Source organism: Rana temporaria, chromosome 5 (genome assembly GCF_905171775.1).
Source record: "Rana temporaria chromosome 5, aRanTem1.1, whole genome shotgun sequence".
In the NCBI taxonomy this organism is placed as follows: domain Eukaryota; kingdom Metazoa; phylum Chordata; class Amphibia; order Anura; family Ranidae; genus Rana; species Rana temporaria.
Window position 1 is genome coordinate 75,803,514 of NC_053493.1, and position 20,404 is coordinate 75,823,917.

The following is a 20,404-nucleotide window of genomic DNA, read 5'->3' on the forward strand; positions in this document are numbered from 1 at the left end:
CTGAAAACTTTAATGAGCACACATTTATATATGCTAGGTAAGGCTAGGGTTATTCATGGCTGACATCTAGATGGGAGTGGGTGGTTTCTCTGTCTCACACATGGTATGTAGGTTTAGTTTTGGTTTCATGTCTATAGTGCTTTTTCTTTTTTCCTATCTGAGTTGTTTTTATGCAATATATCCCTGAAGGGGATTTTACTTCAGTTTTTTTCACCTATCCCTCTCTTTCTTTTTTCTTCTATGGGTAAATGGATCTTCCATTTTCCCTTTCTCACCTATAGTACATGTTTCATACATGTGATTGATGTGGATCCCTGCTAGCTCACCCCCTTTGTCCCACACCAGGCAGCCCCAGTGGATGTGCGTTGGCCCCTGGGATGTTTCCTCATCTGGGTCCGGGATGGACAAGCAGTGTGTTGACAGCACTATTCTTGCAACCAACTAAATTCAACAATTTTTTGGTATTGTTGATCTAATATTTAAGTATAACATGGACTATATAATATAAGAGCGTATTGATACTAAATTGGTACTATCTGGATAATGTGATTGATATACTTAAAGGGGTTGTAAAGGTTCATGTTTTTTCACTTTAATGTATCCTATGCATTAAGGTGAAAAACATCTGTCATTTACCGCCCCCCCCCAGCCCCCCGGTTTACTTACCTGAGCCCTGGAAAGTCCTGTGTCACGAACACGCTCAATCTTTGCCCTCGGCTCTTCATTGGATAGATTGATAGCAGCACAGCCATTGGCTCGCGCTGCTGTCAATCAAATCCAATGATGCGGGTGCCAGGGCGGGACCGATTCATACACTCGATGGCTATGTACGCCGATCGTATCACTCTGGAGCATGCCCGCAAGGTAACCCCCTTGAGAGAGAGCATCCCAGAGGGGGTTATCTATTACGGAGAGGAGCCAAGACAGCCACCGTGAGACCCCAGAACTGGATGATCGGGGCCACTCTATGCAAAACGAACTGCACAGTGGAGTATAACATGTTTGTTATTTAAAAAAAAAACCTTTACAACCCCTTTAATAATTTACATTGCTTCCTAGACATGGCATACCCCTGCTTTATTCCCTGAAGAAGGAGTTTTTCTAAAACGCGTTGAGTTTTGTCCTAATATCTCTATAAAAAGTCAAGCCATGACAGGTATACTACATAAATATTTTTATATATTATGAACATATTGGGGCTTTAAGGCCTCGTACACACGACCGAACATGTCCGCGGAAACTGGTCCGCGGACATGTCCGACCGTGTGTACGGCCTAGCAAACAGGTTTCCTGGCCTAGCGGACAGGTTTCCAGCGGACAAAAGTTTCTTAGCATGCTAAGAAACTTGTCCGCTGGAAACCTGATCGTCGGACATGTCCGATGGTTAGTACGAATCATTGGACATGTCCGCTGGTTATGACGTATAACCAGCGGCCCGAAATCCTGCACATGCGTCAAATTGATTCGACGCATGCGTGGAAGCATTAAACTTCCGTGTTAGAGAACGTCGGTGTCTTCTACATCACCGGTGTGTACACACATCAGACCAAAAGCTCCCAGCAGACATGTCCGATGAAAACGGTTCGCGGATCGTTTTCATCGGACATGTTCGGTCGTGTGTACAAGGCCTAAGACTTTTAGCCGTATTTATGTAATGACATTCATACAGTGTTTTATGTATGTATTTGTATACTCTGTGGATCTTTTGGCACACACGCCTTTTATTGAAATGCACACGATTGTCATATCTGCCTTAAAAGTCCCATAAAGGGGGGTTTGTATGCTTTAGATTTTAAATTTAATCAGAAAAAGGACAATACCCTATAAAATATGTTGTGTACTGAACACAGGAAAGTTTTGTTCTCTTACTGATTTTTGTTTTTGCGCCACAGAATAATAAAAAAAAAACTCTGAATTGACAATTACTCTGAAATAGATCTCCAGCCCATTAATGACAACTAACAAAATACTTTGGAATCACTTTACCCATGTCCTTGAAACCTCACAGTTGTGCTTCAAGTACTTGAGTGATTCCTTACTGTGCAATGTGCTGCTGAAGACATTTACTGTGCCTGATGTCACTTTTTAGAACCATCTTCTCTGAGGGGTGTCAGGCCTTTTCTAAGACTCAGGAATCTGGGAAACCGTTCTTTAGTTTGGAAGCTGTAATAAGAGTCTTTTGTACCTTCCGTCTCTTCCATATCTTCCATCTCTTCCATATGCTATGGTTTTTTTTGTTTTTGTTTTTTAATAAAGGAAAATAGCAATTCACTTGCAATGTGAATTTTCCCCAGAGCTTAGTGAATGGGGTGAAGCTCAGGTAACTGGCATAATCCAATCATGTGCAAGTAAAAATGCATATTTTTCTCTTTTTTTTCTATTTTCCTTACGTGTGATTGGTTATTCTTTGCAAAGTAAAATGTTACCACATTTGCTACGCTCTGGGGAAAATTAACATGCAAAGTGCAACTTCCCTTGCCAAGTGATCAGCCTAATTGCTTTTAGTAAATCAATTCCTCTGTCTCTACTATGAAAACTGTACAGCTTATAAACTGAGAATCAACATTTAACAACTTAAATTACTACATACATACATACTATTCCAGTATTAAAGCCCAATTAAAATGTTATTTTAAATCAGCTAAATACATTACAGCTGCATCAACACTGCAGAGCAATAGGCCAGACTCATAAAGGGGTGTAAAATCAAAGAAGCACTGCACTCCCATCCAGCCAACCTACTGAAGACTTGAAAATGGCCCCAGCTCATGGGTCTCCACCAAAGCCACACCCCTGGCATGTTTCACTCTGCCCACTTATGATTAAGCTCTGGTGGGTGGAGCGAAACATGCCAGGGGGCATGATTTTGGTGCAAACTTATGGGCTGAGGCCGTTTTCAAGTGTACACTAGGTTGGCTGGATGGAAGTGCGGGGCTTCTTTAATTTTATGCATGCATAACTTCAGATGAGTACTTTTGACAGTCTGCACATTTTTTGCTGGTGACTGTGGGAGTTTGGTTTCCCAAGCTTGAGTGGCATTTACGATTTAGCACAGAGTTATCAGAAAGGGGTAAGTCTGACATCTGCAGAGAGACCATTGCCTCCACACACACACGGAGCAAGAGTGCCACTCTGCAAATGGGTTTGAGTAAAGACAGATTCAGCAAGAGCAACAATAGCCCAGATAGCAATCAATTATACTGCAAGTTTGAAAATGACTTGCTACGCTATTGCTAGACTTGTCAGGCTTCGCAAGTTTGTTGCACAGTTGCAGCATGTCTGCATTGTTGATTCCAGGTCAATTTTGCAAACATTCTGCAAGTCTGCTGCAAGTTCTGGTTCAGTTATGTTGTACAGGTGTAACTTTTATTTCACAATGCAGTGAATAAGAAACCAATAAGAAATTGGCCAACTTTTGAGGTCTGGGTCTGGAGTTTGATCAGTTCTACTTTGCTTCCGTACCCAATCTACTACCTTAATATTCAGGATCTTTGTGCGGCCTTTGTTTTCTGTGACTTTATGTTTGCCACTATGCTATCTTCTCTTACACCCTCTTCTTTTTCCATTTTTTATGAGTTTTCTCTACTTTTCCTCTAACGTCACCCCTGGCTCTCTATAGGAACTTCTCCAGTGTCATGGCATATGGAGCTTTATCCTCTGCAAGGTCATGCCTCATGTACTCCCTACAAACTCTATTAGGAGCTGGTGTTTACCTCTGTTCAGAAGCACTACAAGCTTTGACTACTAGCCTCAGCTTCAGTCTCAGTAGCATCTTAGATGTGCCCTTAACTGCCAAAAAAATGAAAGCACTGGGCATACAGGGGCCACATGCAGTACAAAACACTGGAATGCCCAAGGTGTGCACAGCTGGTTAATGAGCTGCTAGTATAAAAACACTTTGTATGCCAACAAACAGCAGGGGATCTGGCCCTCAAAGCCTCAAAAAACGTGGCATAAAAATGTAATAATGAACAATTTCAATCTGCTCACATTACCATTTAATCCCAGCAATGAATTCATGAAGCACAATTTCATAAATCAGTTTCTGGCAGGTCTCAATAGCTAACCATATATTATATAAGCAGATCTGTAGCTAAATAAGTTTACTGGGAATTTCAGTCTTGCAAGTATGATCCCAACATGTACTAAACTTTGGAAAGGAAAATCTGACAGCCTGTTGTCTTCCCACTGCTTGTCCTACATTCCTACACACACAAGTTACAGTCACAGCATAATACCTTTAATAATACTCAGTGCTAAAGAAAAACTAAACAGCATGTATGGCAAAGCTTCTTTAGCATTTACTGGACTTATCCAAGCTTGAGTGCGCATGCATGGGACCTGGAAAGCTTCAGGAAGACATGCTGTCACCCACAACATTCTGATAATGAGCAGATACTGTCGTAAGCGCACTTGACTCCACTTGACTGTGCTTTGAATTACAGTGTTTATAGCTTTTGTATGTTCCGTTTATGCATACCTTCCAACTTTTTGAAATGGGAATGAGGGTCACATATTAGCAAAATTATATAGCAAAGACACACCCCCTGCTACTCCCCACTTAACATAGAATTATCCAAAAAAAAAGAATAAAATGATTGGTTTAACCCACAAGTGCTTTTTTTTTTAACCTTTACGATTCCTTTATACTGTACTGCCTTTTGAAATGTACAAATGCAGAAATTTAGAATTTGGATGAAAGGTTTAGCACTGGGAAACACTTTTTGAAGGATAAAAAGTGCATTTTATATACAACTATATAAATCCGAACAAAATGAGGGACAAATGAGGAGGAAAGAGGAACCAAGGGACTAATTTACTAAAGGCAAATACACTCTGCAAAAAATACCCAATCATATGAAAGGGAAAAAAAACAGCATTTTTGCTTTCACATGATTGGATGATGGAAGTCAGCAGAGCTTCTGCTGATTTAATAAGCTCTGGAACAACTGCACTTTGCAAAGTGCACAGTTCATTTTCCTTTAGTAAATCAACGCCTTTGTTCCAAAACAGGTACAGTCTCTCGAATACAGGGAAAGTTGGAAGCTATGGTTTATGCATAAATATGGCTTAGATTTTTTCATGCCAGCATTCATCTGTTTTAAGTGTTTTTTTTTTTTGTAAAATGTAAAAATAAAACAATTCTGCAATCACTTTAGAAGCAAGCATGGACACAACACAAACTTGTGTGCATTGTTTTGTTAAAATTAAATAAATTATGCAATAAGTAAATATATCCACAAGGTGGCAGCAGCAAAACAGTGTTTCTAATTTTGGCATATCAGACTGCTCATGTTTGAAGCTCTGGATGAACAATGATAGCAAGGGACCTATTCATTACAGGACAAGGCTCTGATCATAGCTGGGTTATTAAAGGCAGCATAGATCCTGATCTGAATTCCCCATTTGCAAGACTGGGAAAAAAGGGAGCTCCTGGCCTGAGGACATTCATCATTGGCTGTCATACAGAAATGTACTTCTAATACGTTGAGGATTTATTTTTTATATCATAAGCTTTTGTAACACTTAATTAAAGTGGAGGTTCCCCCTAAAAAATGTTTCTAACAATACATTGAGAAAACTGGTTACACTGCGGGTAGGCTGTTTTTTTTTTTTTTTCCCCGTACATACCTCGATATCGCCGTTTCATCCCTCGGCTTCCGGGTATGATTCTTGCTGGACCTAGTTGATTGACGTTCCTCCGACCGGCGCATACTGCGCGTCACGACTTTCCGACAGAAGCCGAACGTCATTGCGCAGGCGCCGTATAGAGTCGGCTCTATACGGCGCCTGCGCAGCGACGTTCGGCTTCTTTCGGAAAGTCGTGACGTCAAGTATGCGTCGGTCGGAGGAACGTCAATCAACTAGGAACGCCCAGACCCGAAAGAATCATACCCGGAAGCCGAGGGATGAAACGGCGATATCGAGGTATGTACGAAAAAAAAAAAAAAAAACAGCCTACCTGCAGTGTAACCAGTCTTCTGAATGTATTGTTAGAATTTTTTTTTAGGGGGAACCTCCACTTTAACCACTTCAGCTCTGGAAGGTTTTACCCCCTTCCTGACCAGGCCATTTTTTGTGATACGGCACTGCGTCGCTTTAACTGACAATTGCGTGGTTGTGCGACGCTGTACCCACACAGACTTTTTGTCCTTTTTTCCCACAAATAGAGATTTATTTGGGTTTTATTTGATTACCTCTGCGGTTTTTATTTTTTTGCACAATAAACAAAGAAAGACCGACAATTTTGAAAAAAACACAATATTTTTTATTTTCTGCTATAAAACACATCCAATTGAAAAATCTAATTTCTTCATCAATTAGGCCAATTTGTATTCTGCAAAATATTTTTGGTAAAAAAAAATCTCCTGAAGCAAAATTGCACTAACCCCAGCCAAGCTGCCCCATTGCACAGTTGTGCCATTCCCAGAATCAAAATCATCAGGTGCAACCTTTTCTTTAGATTTTGCTTTGACGTAAATCGTAAATTGAGTTGTATGATCTCCAATCCTGATATACAGTATATGAGAAAAAGTTCCGTATAGACAGTCATGTAAAGTAAGTAAGTACACCTCCATAGAAATCATTGACTTTGTAAAACATGCAAATATTGGATCTTGATTTAAAGTATAACTAAAGGCAAAACTTTTTTTTTGTTTTGTTTTGGATAGAGTGCAGAGATATTAGAATGCTTGTCCGTTTTTATGGCTGTCTGTGCCCCCGTTAAGGAGATTCACCCTCTCTATTTGTCCTGTTCACCATTATCATTGAAAGTGAAAGTAAAAAAAAAAATCTCAAATTTTGGGTTGTCCCCAGAAAAGTAATAGGCGGGAACTCTTTCAATGGGGGCACTAGTTCTTGTGTCCTAGGGGTCCCTAAGGAATTACCTTAATTTTCAGGGATTTCCTCTCACTTCCTGTATGGCTATGGGACAGGAAGTGAAGGAAAATCTCCACAATGGTGCAGAGATGGAGAAAACAAATCTGACAGGGGTCATAACCCTTCCTTGCTGTATCCAAACGAAAAAAAAAAAAGTTTTGCCTATAGTTTAACCTTGATTTGCGCAGGCCAATTTTCAGATTTCAGTGCTGTAACACCTCGAATGACAATACTCAGCCATGCAACACTGTACTTAAAGCGGAGGTCCGCCTAAAAAAAAAATATAAAAAATATTAAAAGCCAGCAGCCACATATACTGCAGCTGCTGACTTTTAATAAATGAACACTTACCTGTCCAGGGTGCCCGCAAAGTGTCGGCAACCAAAGCCGATCAAGTGTTTGTCTCTCGGCTGCCCCCGCCGCCATCCTCAGTGATGGAATCAGGAAGTGAAGCGTTGCGGCTTCACTTCCTGGTTCCCTACTGCGCATGCGTAAGTCGCGCTGCATATCCTCACTGGTCCCCGCTGTCTTCTGTGACCTTTGTGTTTCCCAGAAGACAGCGGGGGGAGTGGCTTGACCCCCACGGGAGTCTATGCCTGGAAGTGGGTGTATTACACAGGTATCTGCACCCCCTCCCCCTGAAAGGTGCCAAATGTGACACCGGAGGGGGGAGGGTTCCGAAAAGCAGGGGTTCCATTTTTGTGTGGACCTTCGCTGGTAGACCCAATTTCTCTATACTAAAACTCCTGGATGATGGTACTACTTATTATAGCGTTTATGTATATTTACTTTAGAGGCTATACTTTAATTCTTCAGGAGAACTTTGATATCAGGTACAATATATACGATCACTAAAATGAAAAAATACATATTTGAAAATAAGACACAGAAATACAAATAAAATTTGTATTTAATTTAATTTGTATTTCTGTGTCTTATTTTTATTTTTAAATATGTATTTTTTCATTTTAGTGATCGTATATAATGTGCCTGATATCAAAGTTCTCATGAAGAAGCCACAAAAATGGCGAAAACATGTAGAGACTAATCAGATGGGCACCTTTGTTTGTATATTTCAATGATCCAATATTTGAATGTTATCTTATGTATTCATTCCAAAATGTTAACTTATTAAATTCATATTTTCCTATACTTTTGGTTTTTCTTGCACCTTTAATGTCCCACAAATATTGTTTTCTTATTATGCATTTATCAAGGAATGTGGCGCTATTTAATGATTTCTCAGTAGCCTAGCCCAAAAAATTCTCTTCTTCATTGTGGATTAAGTTATTGGCCAATGGGACATTCTGACTGGGTTTGTAGGTGGGACTTATGCAGCGTACACACGATAATTTTTCGGCATGAAGAAAATGTTGTTTTTCAAAAACGTAATTTAAAATGATCGTGTGTGGGCTACACATAATTTTTCAGGTTCTGAAAAACGACAAAAAAAAAAAAATCGAACATGCTGAATTGTTTAACGTCGTTTTAAACGATGATGTTTTTTCGGGTTGTAAAAAATTATCGTGTGTGGGCTAAAACGACGTAAAAAACCTGCGCATGCTCAGAAGCAAGTTATGAGACGGGAGTGCTCGTTCTGGTAAAACTACCGTTCATAATGGAGATAGCACATTCATCACGTTGTAACAGACAGAAAAGCGCGAATCATCTTTTACTAACGCGGAATCAGCTAAAGCCGCCCCAAGGGTGGCGTCACCCGCATGGAACTTCCCCTTTATAGTGCCGTCGTACGATTTGTACGTCACAGCGCTTTGCTAGAGCATTTTTTAAAAACGATGGTGTGCAGGCAACGTCGTTTTAATGATGAAGTTGGGAAAACGTTGTTTTTTGGACATGCTGAAAAACAACGTTTTTTTTCATGCTGAAAAATGATCGTGTGTACGTGGCCTTAGATCCAGGTCAGAGCTTTATTCCAAAGTCAGAAAAGCCAAGACCTTAACAACTAAAGGAAACCAATATCAGTGGGATGCACAGAAGATCCTTTTTGTAAAAAAAAAAAAAAGATTAGAAAGTTTAATGCTATGCTTACTCTAATAAAATAGAGTAGGATTGGGGGGAGGAATAAGGTTCATTCAAAATATTATTAATTCATCACTTAATCATGCATTGCTAAGTATGTGTTACTAAAACATTTTCAAGTGTGAATGGACCCTTTCATCCTTTTACCCAGTAGGGTATACTGGGTAAAAGGAAATTGTCGGAAATTCCGAACGTGTGTACACAATTCAACGCACAAAAATTCTACGCATGCTCGGAATCAATTCGACGCATGCTCGAAATCATTAAACTTCATTTTCTGTGTTGTACGTCACTGTGTACTTGACGTTCGGAACTTCCGACAACAATTGTGTGACTGTGTGTATGCAAGACAAGTTTGTCGGAAATGTATCCACGGTTTTGTTGTCTGAATGTCCGATCGTCTGTACGCGGCATTAGTGTACTAAGGGGAAGTGGAAGAGGTGGGGATCTACTCAGTTTGAGGGATAACTGACTTGTGGATTCTAAAGAGTTTTCCTCCATTCCCCGGGGGCGCGCATTGCGGCGATCGTTGTTGCAGGGTGTCAGTCTGACACCCCGCAACACCGTTCTCGGTAAAGAGTCTCTCACGGAGACTCTTTACCATGTGATCAGCCGTGTCCAACCACGGCTGATCACGATGTAAACAGGAAGAGCCGTTGATGGCTCTTCCTCACTCGCGTCTGACAGACGCGAGTAGAGGAGAGCCGATCGGCGGCTCTCCTGACAGGGGGGGTCGCGCTGATTGTTTATCAGCGCAGCCCCCCCTTGGATCGCCACATGGACTACCAGGGAAGCCCACCCTGGACCACCAGGGAAGGGCAGGAAAAAAAAGGGGGCTAAAAAAAAAGTATGGAAGAAAAAAAAAAAAAGTCTGAAAAAAAAAAAAAGATGCCAATCAGTGCCCACAAATGGGCACTGACTGGCAACATAAGTAAATCAGTGCCACCCCACAGTGTCCATCAGTGTCCATCAGTGCCACCCCACAATGTCCATCAGTGCCACCCCACAGTGCCCATCTGTGCCACCCCACAGTGCCCATCTGTGCCACCCATAAGTGCCGCCCATGAGTGCCCATCTGTGCCGCCTATGAGTGCCCAGTGCCGCCCATGAGTGCCCATCAGTGCTGCCCATGAGTGCCCATGAGTGCCGCCCATGAGTGCCCATCAGTGCCGCCCATGAGTGCCCATCAGTGCCACCTATGTGTGCCCATCAGTGCCGCCTATGAGTGCCCATCAGTGCCGCCAATCAGTGCCACCTCATCTGTGCCCATCAGTACTACCTCATCTATGTCCATCAGTGCCATCTCATCTGTGCCGCCATATCAGTGCCCGTAATTGAAAGACAAAACTTACTTATTTACAAAAAAATTTACAGAAAAAAATAAAAACGTAATTTTTTTTCAAAATTTTCAGTCTTTTTTTAGTTGTTGCGCAAAAAAAAAAATCGCAGAGGTGATCAAATACCACCAAAAGAAAGCTCTATTTGTGGGGAAAAAAGGACGCCAATTTTGTTTGGGTACAGTGTAGCATGACCACGCAATTTCCATTCAAAATGCGACAGTGCTGAAAGCTGAAAATTGGCTTGGTGCGTAAGTGCCCTGTATGGAAGTGGTTAATCTGTGTACATATTCCATTAAAAGTGACGTAAACAAATCTATAATGTGCTATTTAAAAACACAACATAGGTATATGAAGGAATAAAACTGTTCTACAAATGTCAAACACTTGTGAACATTAAAGATAACAATAGTAAAAGCGCCACCACCAGTCTCCAGTTTATGATAATAAGCATATGGACTAGTAATTTATTTTGTCACACAAATAAAAAAAGATTATTAGGGTTGTAAGCCTGCGTGATTTCAGTTCTGATAACAGTCCACTAAGGTGAAGTAACCTCGGAGACCGACACACCATTTTCAGCAGTGACATTGCTGTTGTGTTTAATATCCTGTCATGCTGTTTTATGAAGAAGAAAACAGGATGGAAATGACAATCAGTAAAGCTAAACCCCAGGGACCCAGCAGCATCTGGCTCGTCTCCTAACGTCACACTGTGACATTAGCTATCTTTCACTGGAGAAGAACCAATATCATTGTATACAAGTTATAAGGCCATTCTTATGAAACGTAGTGTGAATACACAGAACACACCGATCACACTCACAAAACTGTGCAGCGTTCATGCCTTTTCACCCTCAGAATACTGAATTTGTCATCAATCATCAGAGCTCTTTCTAATCCCTAAAACCAGATTGTTGTAGAGAAGAAATGTTAAGGTAAAATACATTATTTAGTCAAAAGTATTGGGACACCTGCCTTTACACGCACATGAACTTTAATGGCATCCCAGTCTTAGTTCGTAGGGTTCCGTAGTGAGTTGGCCCACCCTTTGCAGCTACAACAGCTTCAACTCTTCTGGGAAGGCTGTCCACAAGGTTTAGGAGTGTGTCTATGGGAATGTTTGACCATTCTTCCAGAAGCGCATTTGTGAGGTCAGGCACTGATGTTGGGCAAGCAGGCCTGGCTCCCAGTCTCCGCTCTAATTCATCCCAAAGGTGTTCTATCAGGTTGAGATAAGGACTCGTCAAGTCTAGTCGGCCTAGTCAAGTTTCTCCACCAGATTTATGTCTTTATGGACCTTCCTTTGTGCACTGGTGCAGAGTCATGTTGGAACAGGAAGGGGCCATTCCCAAAATGTTCCCACAATTTTGGGAGCATGAAATTGTCCAAAATGTCTTGGTATGCTGATGATTTATTCCCTTTACTGGAACTGAGAGGCCAAGCCCAACCCCTGAAAAACAACCCCAGACCATAATCCCCCCTCCACCAAATGATTTGGACCAGTGCACAAACAAGGTCCACAAGGACATGGATGAGTTTGGGGTGGAGGAAATTGACTTTCTGGCACAGAGTCCTGATCTCTACCCGATAAAACACCTTTGGGATGAATTATAGTGGGGACTGCGAGCCAGGCCTTCTCATCCAAATCAGTGCCTGACCTCACAAATGCGCTTCTGGAAGAATGGGCAAACGTTCCTATAGACACACTCCTAAACCTTGTGGACAGTCTTCCCAGAAGAGTTGAAGCTGTTTTTATCTTTAATCTTGAGTACATTATAACTACATTACAGACACCTGAAACTCCCCCTATATTATATCCCTCATAAGTCTCTCAACCATGGTTCTGTGGATCCATGGGGTTCCTCCTGTAGTTGCTGGTCAATAGTGGATCGATTTTTTACCTATACTGCCCACCAGCGCAAAGGGGCAATTTTCTACTAACCACTAATGCTAATCCCTAATGTTAGAGATCACCACAATGTTTACTGTCAGACTCTCTTTTCGGCAGTCATTATTTTCAAGAATATTACTAAAATGTATTTTGTAGGGAGTTTATAACAAAAAAATCGGCCTTTGGTGTCAAATATTCGGTATGCCAAATTACGTATTCTTTTACTCAAAACTTCCTTTAACTTCTTGGTCATGCTAATTTTATCATGGGCTGTAGGTAAAATCAATTTTAGCAAGTGTTCCCCGGAAACCGGAAAATTGTATACCCTTTATGCCAAAAAAGCTTGCTAATTAAATAAACCCTGAACACAAGGGCCCTTCATTTTCCTTCTGTTGCCAGAGAATACCTTTCTTCCAGCAAGCTGCAGATGAATGAGAAAAAACACATGGACAACATTTACTGTAAGGCCCCATACACACGATAGAATCCATCCGCTGAAAAATCCCAGCAAATGGGTTTCAGCGGATAGATCCTATGGTGTGTACACTCCAGCGGATCTGTTTCCGCGGATATTTCTCCCCTGGGATGGATTCCAGCAGATCGAATATTTGCTGACATGCCAAACAAATCCATCTGCTGGAATCCATCCCAACGGATGGATCCGCTGGTCTGTATAGACTCACCGGATCCATCCGTCCGAAGGGATCCCCCACATGCGTCGTAATGATTCGACGCATGCGTGGAATTCCTTATATGACAGCGTCGCGCACGTCGCCGCGTCATAATCGCGGAGACGGCGCGACACGTCATCGCCAGAGGATTTCGGCGCGGATTTCAATGCGATGGTGAGTACACTCCATCGCATAGAAATCCGCGGAAATCCTCGAGAGGATTTATCCGTGGAAACGGTCCGCTGGACCGTATCCGCGGATGAATTCTCCCGTGTGTATGGGGCCTAAGGGATATGTCACATAAGATTAGAAGTAAAAATTCTATTCAAGTATGTATGTTTAACTCTGAAAAGTATCTTCTATTGTTATAAGTCTCCTCCAGACCTCCAAAATCCTTTTTTTTTCCCTTCGCTGATGTGATCTGCTTTCCTGTTTGTACGTAGTAGCTTCTTTCTCCATGGACCCACTGTATGTAGGAACATAGCCACCCTCTCTTGCTACTGAGAACGACTATTGACCATGGACTATAAGATTTGTAACAGGGTTGTAAACCTCCTGCAAATTTTTTTACCGACAGAACATAGAAAATTTACTGGAAGAGCATTTTTTTTACTGAAAAAAAATGAAAAACCTGAAAAAATGACAGAACTCCTATTAATAACTAAAACAGTTGATATGTAAACAGTTTAAACCCAATCTGTAAACTCTGACAATATCCATAACAGGTAATTGGCCTGGTTTACATTTACAAAGTCAACCCAGCATGACACATTTTTAGCCACCCTGCAAGGATATAGTTAAAAAACGAATTATGTTATGCATGCCAAAGAGAGCAATGGACATGACCAGATTGCATCTAATAGTGGGAGTGGCCTAAAAGAGGATGAATAAACAGAACTGCATTTGACCACCTACCTCTAAATAAACATATAAGCTGCTTGGGTGAGTACACCTTGCCATTGTCTTGATGCTTAGCTTCATAGTGCGGCAATTTTAACTTGACATGTCAAATTTCACAGAAGGGTATTGACTGTCAAACTTGTCCATTGAGCTCAATGGGGTTGCGCAGCAGCCACAAGCCAAATGCTTGGCTTGTGGTTGTGACACAGTATTTCAATGCAAAGTTCCCGTGTGGGCTGGAAAAAAGAAACACATTCAGGGAGAAGCAGTTTCACCTTCTGCACTAACAGTGGGAGGGTCATCAAGAGGCATTAAATAACAGGAGTGTACATTAAGTACAGAGTGCAGGTTTTTGGGGTGCACTGCATACAGAGTGCAGTTTTCGGGGTGCACTGCACACAGAGTGCAGTTTTCGGGGGGTGCACTGCATATAGAGTGCAGGTTTCGGGGTGTACTGCATACAGCGTGCAGAGTTCAGGGGTGCACTGCATAGAGAGTGCAGGGTTCAGGGGTGTACTGAGTACAGAGTGCAGAGTCCAGGGGTACCCTCTTTTCCTCCAGATCGCCCCCTCCCCAGTACAGTTATCTACTTCCACCCCCCCAAATCCTCCCAAAATCCCCCTCCTTGACAGTACCCGATAAAGAACTGCGGCTGCACAAGAGCAGGATATGTTACTTAGGAGTAGAGTGTAGTGTAGGTGCGGGGCACATGAGGCCCCGGGCACAGGCTTCCGGAGCTCTTGCTGCCAGACAAGATCTGGGTTCCAACTACCCATCTATGCAGAGAGGCGGCAGGTGAAGTACAGTTGAGATCACTCTGCAGCCAGAACAAGAGGAGCAGGATTGGCAAACGCGGCCGGCTGCTCCTTCCACCATTAGCTTCAGCCTGCTTCTATTTAAAAAGAATCAAAACTGACTACAAACTCTGCCTGGAGTGTCACCTGGTGCTGCATCAAGCTGTCAAGGGGTTCTTTCTTACACTTGCTGAGTCAACCTGCCTGAAAAAAAGGAATTATTTTTACTGACATAAAATTTCTCTAATGGACATTTACTGACAACTGTAAAAATCCTCCAAATGTTTACAAACTGTCAGTAAATTTACTGACGGTTGGTAACCGTGATTTGTACAGCAGTGCACATCACCACAATTGACGTGGACTGCTCATTACAAACAAGTGGAAGTGAGGGTGGAAAAGGAGACGCTGGAGCCAATTGTACAAAAAACTGACTACAGGGCCATTAAGTAGAGGATGTGTATGTATTATTTTTAACCGGTTCCCGATCGGCTCGCGAAGATATACTGCAGCAGAATGGCTCTCTGGGGTGAAATCCCGTACATATACAGCTTTGCCCAGGAGAGCCACCTGGGGGCGCACGAGCGCCGCTGATGTGCGTGGCCCACTATCACCATTTATAGATACATCAAAATTGGTAAATTACACTATGATAAATGGGGTAGAGGGCTGACCATTTTGATATGTTTCATTAACAGATAAAACAGTTACAGCACCTTTATGTATTTCCATTAGAGGTATAGAAAAAATAGTTTTCACTTTAAAGTGGTTGTAAACCCAGTTTCCATCCTCCCCTCTCCTCTTTGGCAATTGGAACTTTTGGTAGGGGAGCGGGTACCTGGTTTTGATAGATACCAGCTCCCACTTCCAGGCGGAAGTTTGGCCACCTCTCTTTCCCCCACAGCCTTTGGAGATACATCACATGTCCCAAAAGACTGCAGGGCCATTCGTGAAGTGCAGCGCGGCTCGCACATGTGCAGTGGGATGCCAGCAGTGAAGGTGCAAGGCTTTACTGACAGTTTCTCTTAGTTAAGATGCCAGTGCCTGGACTCGAAACTGATTGAAAAATCAGTTCAGATGATGACATTGCGGGCTCCCTTGATAGGGAAGTGCCCTTATAAGAAAAAAACAGGAGCTACAGGTATTTGTAGCTGCTGACTTTTAATATTTTTGTAGGGAGACAAGAGCGCAGTGGAGCTCAGTGGAATTATTTATACAAAGACATTTGTTTATATAGCAGTTAAAAAAAAAATAACAACCATAGCAATGAACAATGCCACATGTAGAATGCACTGGCCATCAGTTTTTATGCATGCATATACTTACAAACTGTACAAATTACCTTCCTTACTAAATAAATTCTTACAGAAAACATTCATTCAAACAGGATCAAAAGGCATCAAACATAGTCCACAACAAGGTACAAATCTCACACATAAACACTTAAAAAATGACGTTGTTTTTAAACTCTAAAGTATGAATAAGCACTACGTGATACGGGAATATAACTGGTAATATGACTTGTCTACTCATTTATAATGAAGATCTATTATAGTATGTATTTCACCACACAGAGAGCTGATTCAACAAGACTGCATAGAATCTCACCATTAAAGCAGAGGTTCACACAAAAAGTAAACCTCTGCTTTTTGGATCCCTCCCCCCCTCCGGTGTCACATTTGACAACTTTCAGGGGGGAGGGGGTGCAGATACCTGTCTGAGATAGGTATTTGCACCACTTCCGGGTTCGGATCCCTGTGGGGAATCCAGCCTGGAACGTCACCCCCCCCGCTGTCTTCTGGGAAACACTGTTCCCAGGAGAGAGCGGGGACCAGTGACAGCGCGCCACGATCCACGTACATGCGCAGTACGGAATCAGACAGTGAAGCCACAAGGCTTCACTGCCTGATTCCCTCACCGAGGATGGCGGCGGAAGCAGCCGAGGACAGAGCGATTGCTCAGCCTCAGCTGCTGACATCGTGGGCGCGCTGGATGGGTAAGTGTCCATTTTTTAAAAGTCAGCAGCTGTCATATTTGTAGCTGCTGGCTTTAAAAAAAAAAAATATTTGGCCGAACCTCCGCTTTAAGTTCAGTTCTCATGCCGCGTACACACGATCATTTTTCAGCTTGTAAAAAACAACGTTTTTTAAAAATGTCATTTAAAATGATCGTGTGTGGGCTTCACATAGTTTTTCGGGTTCTGAAAAATGAAAAAAAAAAAAAAACTTTGAACATGCTGCATTTTTTAACGACGTTTTAAACGATGTCGTTTTTCGGGTTGTAAAAAATTATCGTGTGTGGGCTAAAACTAGGGATGTCCCGATACCGATACTAGTATCGGTATCGGGACCGATACCGAGCATTTCCCGAGTACTTGTACTCGGGGAAATGCTCCTGATGCTTCACCCGATACTTGGGCGGGCAGGCAGGGGAGTTGCAAATCTTCTCTCCCCCCGTGCTGTTGACTTCCCCTGTCCGTGCTGCTCTCTCACCTCCCCCCGTACGTCCGTGCCGCTCTCTCTCCTTCCCTTCCCCCGTCCGTGTCGTTCTCTCCCCGCCCCCCCCCCCCGTCCAGTTCTTTCCTCCTTCCCCCCGTCCGTCCGTGCAGTTCTTTCCTCCTTCCCCCCCCCCTGTCCGTCCGTGCAGTTCTTTCCTCCTTCCCCCCCCCCCCTGTCCGTCCGTGCAGTTCTTTCCTCCTCCCCCCCCCCCCTGTCCGTCCGTGCAGTTATTTCCTCCTTCCCCCCCCCCCTGTCCGTCCGTGCAGTTCTTTCCTCCTCCCCCCCCCGTCTGTCCGTGCAGTTATTTCCTCCTCCCCCCCCCCCCCCCCGTCCGTCCGTGCATCTCTCCGTCAGTCCGTGCAGTTTTTTTTGCAGTGCCGCTCTCCCCCCTCAATCTGTCAGGGGGGAGAGCGGACAGTTCTTTCCTCCTTCCCCCCCGTCCGTCCGTGCAGTTCTTTCCTCCTTCCCCCCCCCCCCTGTCCGTCCGTGCAGTTCTTTCCTCCTCCCCCCCCCCCCGTCTGTCCGTGCAGTTATTTCCTCCTCCCCCGTCCGTCCGTGCATCTCTCCGTCAGTCCGTGCAGTTTTTTTTGCAGTGCCGCTCTCCCCCCTCAATCTGTCAGGGGGGAGAGCGGACAGTTCTTTCCTCCTTCCCCCCGTCCGTCCGTCCGTGCAGTTCTTTCCTCCTCCCCTCCCCCCCCCCCCCCGTCCGTCCGTGCAGTTATTTCCTCCTTTCCCCCCCCCCGTCCGTCCGTCCGTGCAGTGCCGCTCTCCCCCCTCAATCTGTCAGGGGGGAGAGCGGAGGTAGGAGCCGCTAAGCCCAGCTCCTACCATTTCTGAATGAACAGAGTCGGTGGTCACCGACTCTGTCCATTCATATAACTGAGCATCGTAACCTCCTGTGTTTACGATGCTTCAGTTTATGAATGGAGGAGCTTCCCTCCATTCATTTCAGCTGAAGCTGCTGAGAAAGGGACTGGGGAATCTGTTTCCCTAGTCCCTTTCTCTGTCTTAAAGGGGAGATGCCAGAGGTCTGTTAAGACCCCTAAAATCTCACCAAAGCCCCCCAACAGGGCTGATTAAAAAAAAAAAAAAATTGCAATAAATATAAAAAAATAAAAAAAAAAAAGAAGTAAAAAAAAAAAAAAAAAAAAAACCACACTGACAATTCACCCCAACCCCCTAAAAAATAAATAAATAAAAAAAATCACTGTAAAAAAAAAAAAATAGTGAAAAAAAAAAAAATACTGTCACATGACATTTAAAAAAAGTATCGGTATTCGGTATCGGCGAGTACTTGAAAAAAAGTATCGGTACTTGTACTCGGTCTCAAAAAAGTGGTATCGGGACAACCCTAGCTAAAACGATTTGAAAAACCCGCGCATGTTTAGAAGCAAGTTATGAGATGGGAGCGCTCGTTCTGGTAAAACTAGCGCTCAGAATGGAGTAAGCACATGCATCACTCTTTTACTAACACAGAATCAGCTAAAGCAGCCCAAAGGGTGGTGCCATCCGCATGGAACTTCCCCTTTATAATACCGTCGTACGTATTGTACGTCACCGCGCTTTGATAGAGCATTTTTTTTTTAACGATCGTGTGTGGGCAACGTCGTTTTAATGATGAAGTTGGAAAAAACATTGTTTTTTCTAGAGGCTGAAAAACGTTGTTTTTTACAAGCCGAAAAATGATCGTGTGTACGCGCCATCATTGTAGGTTCTACCAGCATTTAATATAGAACTAGGAGTGTCCTCCTAAAATAATGCTGCTGTACAAGTGTGCCCCTGACAGGAAGTTGCAAACAAAGGGCCAGATTCACAGCGGAGATACGACAGAGTATCTCAGATACTCCGTCGTATCTCTCAGAGTATCTATGCAACTGATTCATAGAATCAGTTACGCATAGATAGCCCTTAGATCCGACAGGTGTAATTGTTTTACACTGTCGGATCTTAGGATGCAGTACCGCGGCCGCCGCTGGGGGGAGTTTGCGTCGTATTCCAGCGTCGGGTATGCAAATTAGCAGTTACGGCGATCCACGATGGATTTTCGCGTTCGGTACGTCGTCGCTAGTATAGTTTCCCGTCGCAATTTTAGGCGTCGTTTGACCTGCCCTAACTTTAGACAACACACGTATGTGCTGTTTAAAGTATGGCCGTCGTTCCCGCGTTGAAATTGAAAAATTCACATCGTTTGAGTAAGACGTCCGGGAATACGGAAGTATGCTACATACGTCGCCGTTCGAAAAAATTACGTCACTTCACACAAAGCACGGCGGGAATTTCGAAACGGAGCATGTGCAGTAGGTCCGGCGCGGGAGCGCGCCTAATTTAAATGGCACACGCCCATTTAAATTACGCGGGCTTACGCCGGAGGCCGCCAGCGTAGGTTTTCATTGCAAGTGCTTTGTGAATCAGGCACTTGCGATGAAAACTTGCGGCGGTGTAACGTATCTACGATACGTTACGCCGCCGCTAGTCTACGTGAATCTGGCCCTAACAGACTTACTAGTCAGACCACCAGATGAAAATAGAGGTAAAAACCTTAAAAACAAAATGTGGCCATCACTTCTGGGAATTAGCAAGCTGCAATAATTTGGGGGTTTAATACCACTTTAACATCTGTATAAGATCCAAAATTTAAAAAAAATAACAGCTATCTTCAGCTGTGTCCAATATGATTTGAAAACAGCAATTACATAGCTGATAAAGAACCTTATCTAAAGCTAAAGCTTTGTGAACTGAGCCTATCATGTGTTGTGCTTTATAAATAAACCATTTCATTGGCCTAGGGCAATGCTTAGACGTCAGGAGTTATGGAAGATCATTGAAGGGTCAGTAAGAACATAACAGCCTATATAACCACATCTAATGAGATCTTACTGTTAGGTAACCTTGTTATAGTATCTATAAAGTTTTATAGATATGTATAAACTTAATTTTCTTTTTAATTATTCCTAGTTGATATACGTATATACAGTTGCTAGATGTTCTTTTCTTTTTCTTTAAACCCTAATTTACAAAATAAAGCTACAAGCTTGCAAATTGTAGCCTGCGGGAGTGCTAGAAGACAAAGTGTACCTCTTGTCAATTTCACAGCAAAATGGCCATTTGCAAGGCCTGATCCATCACTCTATATATCACAAACACACAGGCTTTTTATGTTCCAGGCGCACAAAGTGATGCATACCTTTTTCAAGAACCTAGTGCAGATGCAATTTTAAGAACAAGACACAATGATCTGTCACAAAAATGCTATCAATGCCCTTTGCCACATTTCATATGGGAACGATATTGGCATCTGAAGGACTGAACGACTTTAATGTTGTTGTACGGAAGTCTAATGTATGTTTTTATTACAGTAAAATGTCAGCTATCATTCATAGTATTTCATTTTT

The 20,404-nt window shown here is 42.9% G+C and overlaps 1 protein-coding gene across 4 annotated transcripts in view; it reads right to left on the reverse strand.

Moving 5' to 3' along the window:
• DPP6 (dipeptidyl peptidase like 6) overlaps positions 1–20,404 on the reverse strand; it is a 1,751,424-nt gene that overhangs the window by 202,530 nt on the left and 1,528,490 nt on the right. The window lies entirely within an intron of this gene.